The sequence below is a fragment of the Lepus europaeus genome, chromosome 11, assembly GCF_033115175.1.
Source record: "Lepus europaeus isolate LE1 chromosome 11, mLepTim1.pri, whole genome shotgun sequence".
Taxonomy (NCBI): Eukaryota; Metazoa; Chordata; class Mammalia; order Lagomorpha; family Leporidae; genus Lepus; species Lepus europaeus.
In genome coordinates, this window is record NC_084837.1 from 53,371,338 (window position 1) to 53,374,466 (window position 3,129).

Consider the following 3,129-nt stretch of genomic DNA (forward strand, 5'->3'; position numbering starts at 1 on the left):
TGAGCCTAGGGCTTCGAGGATGGGAGGGTGGAAGGGTAGACTGTGTCGGGGTCAGGGGACTTGAAAGGCCAGGTTGTTAGCCATGGCGCCCCTTTTGAGGCCTCTGCAGATTCTGCTGAAGGTGCCCATTCCGGTTTTCTGTCTTTCCTCCCTCAGAAACCCCTCCCCCATGGGACCTACTCCTGCATTTTGCCAACCTCCCTCTCCACCCCGTCACCTGCTCCTTGTGCATTCACGGCCTGTGGAGAGGAGGAAAAGGCGAGGGCAGAGGGGCAACAAAGCAGCAGGTACAAGTCCTGCAATCCCCTTGGCAACCGCCGCCCGGAAGGCGCGCTGTGGCCAGCTGCCAAAGCGGGCTGGGTGTCCCTGGCCTAGTCCTGTGACAACTCTAGCCTTCCAGGGACTCGGCCTCCTTCACTCCAGAAAACGGAAGGACCCAGATCTGGTGGCGTGCACCCTTCGATAGCTCAGCTGGTAGAGCGGAGGACTGTAGAGTGGATTTCCATCTGCGGGCATCCTTAGGTCGCTGGTTCGACTCCGGCTCGAAGGACGTGCCTTACGTTTTGCCCTGACAGGAGCCCCCGCATCGCCGGGCGGGGGCAGCCTACACACAGGTCACACTCTATAGCTGGCAAAGCCTTTGTGCACCACCTCCCTAGCTGGGTGTTTTCCTTACTGCCCCGGAGGGCGAACACGCCTGCTCCTCCCTCTCCTACCCTCCAGAAGCACTCCTGGGGGCGTTTTCCTTAGGGACCACCCAGATTCCCCCGCCACCACCCAATGCAGGCAAGCTCGTCCGTTGTTATTCACAGACCGCGCCTCCGCAGGAACTGGAGAGCCCCGGGGCTCTGGGCGCCTGCCTGCGCTCTCCGTGGCCTCAGTCCACTCACCAGGCGGGCAGGAAGGCGAGCCCCTGGAGGCGCGACAAGTTCACGTCCGGTACACCTCCAGGAGTACGGACCTCAGACCACTCAGACATCTCCCGGCGGCAGAACACGTGCTTTCCCTCTAGTCTCGCTCTTGTCTCACCATCCGGGATTCTGTCTCCCCCGCCCCATTTGTGTTGAATGTTTCCTTCTCTTTCTTGGTGTGCAGACAGAACTTTCCATCGGATCAGTTTCAAGTGCACAGTGGTTTGAATGCGCGGCAGCATGACTGACGGTGCATCTCGGCTAGCGACATGCGCTCTCGCAGTGGCTTTTTCACCTGTTCTGTGGGTCCGTGCCCTGGGTGAGTGACTGGAGAACTCAGATTTTGGCCTCGTGTGTGTTGGTAACTCTTCGTGTTTCCCCAAGTGATTTGGCTTCTGTCGGAGAGCAGTGATTTCTCACAGCCTGCTCTTGCCACTGGGTATGCACAGCCGAGCTTCAGCACAATGTGACTGCTGTCTTGCAGGTCACTAGCTATAGACATCTTCAGCTTGTGATCCAAGATTGCACTTTGGGACTTTGTTGTATGCTTTCGAATGTTATTCGTTAATTGTACTGAGGTGATGCTTTGGCATTTTATCTTCTCTATTAAACATATATCCACCTAAGAAATTCTCATGGATTATTTAATCAATAAAGTAAGTCCTGCACCCTCTCCTAGCTCATGAACCTGGGTGTGTTGCTCTGTAAGATGAGCTGTAATACTGATGCTCCTTGGGATTAGTATTCAGGTAAGTTTGGTTCATAAACAGCTTAATAAACCCCTAGCCTGTCTCAGTTGTTGGAATCAGAGAATAAAATATACATATGTCTTAAAATATGTTAATGTTATAAGAGACTTGGGTCTGGAAACAACTGTTAGAATCCAGCATGCTCAAAAGTGCCTTTAAGGAAGGATGCATGCAAACTAAGTTTGCAAAGTGTTAGTTGCATTAGGTTGGACTGTATAGTAGTACCTAGGGGTGTGATGCCCATCACCATTTAGCCTATTGAGTTTTAGGATAGAAGTAGGAGTAAATCTATGATCAAAGGAATGGGATGGACACAGAAAAGTCAGAGCAAATAAGCAGAAGATGGAACAGAGTTGTTTTTCTAAGTGTAAATGGTATCACAGGAGCATGCACCCAGATTCCAGACTATCAAGAAGCAAGGAGCTAGGAAGTAATGTATGGAATTTTATTCCATCCTTTGTATTCTAACTGCTGCTCACACCAGAAACAGGGGGAAGATTTCCTAACATCTCTTTTGAATCTTTACAGGGCACCAAGACTAAAGTGAGGGTCCAATGGATCAGTAGGCAGTTAGGTTGGTCCCAGTGGAAAATGAGGAAAGGGAAGTCCCTCTACTAGGTTTCAAAATGCTTGCCTTCCCCAAAAATTATCTTTAGCAAGGTCAAAGTGCCTATCTCACTCCTTGGGAGCTTCCAGTCTTATCGAGAAAGTAGCAAGGGAGTGGTGATTCTACCCTTCTGATGGTTTTTGTCTTATCATGAGCAAGCTAGACAGGACAGACAAGATTGCAAAACTGACTCTTGATGGGCTTTGTCCTGGCCTTCTGATTGTTAGCTGTGGCTCTGTTTTGTTTTATTTTCTTTCCCCCAAAAGTGTTTAAAAGACTCAGACCCTCATAGTTCAGTGGGTTTTGCCTCTCTTGGAGCCCCCCTCCAGGCCACTCCTGCGGGAGGTCTCTGACTTAAATAAATCTTGCTTTTCTGTCATACAAGACAAAGAATTGAAGTTGTCTTTTGTCACCATTTCATCTGTAACATTATGACACTCGACATATATATACATATATGATACATATATTATGTATATTATATATATATATATATATTATTGCCCAGGATGACAAGCAGGAGAAAATGTATGTTATGTCTATGTCCTTCCACATTCGCCCCCACTCCTTACATTTACGGTCCCATTGTCAGAGTCCCTGCACACACATTTAGCAGGTGCCTCTCTTGGGTCACTTGACAGATGAGGGCAGGAACATTGCTGACACTAAAAGACAAAATCCTATGTTGAGCGAAAGCTTTGCCTTCTTTCCAGATGTGGCAGAAGGAGGGGAATTGGAAAATCTTCATCCAAGAGGTCTAAAAATTATCTTCTCTCTTTGTCAAGCCTCATTGTCTCATCACCATCTGGGTTTTTAGAACCTGCTTTGTACCCGCCCTCATTTTGTGTCTTTGATTCTTCTC

The 3,129-nt window shown here is 48.8% G+C and overlaps 1 non-coding gene across 1 annotated transcript; it reads left to right on the plus strand.

The window, feature by feature from the left end:
* The first annotated feature begins 456 nt into the window (after nt 1-456).
* On the plus strand, nt 457-550 carry TRNAY-GUA (transfer RNA tyrosine (anticodon GUA)). The gene is made up of 2 exons: nt 457-493; nt 515-550. It is a non-coding gene; the product is annotated as a tRNA-Tyr (tRNA).
* Nucleotides 551-3,129: the final 2,579 nt, after the last annotated feature.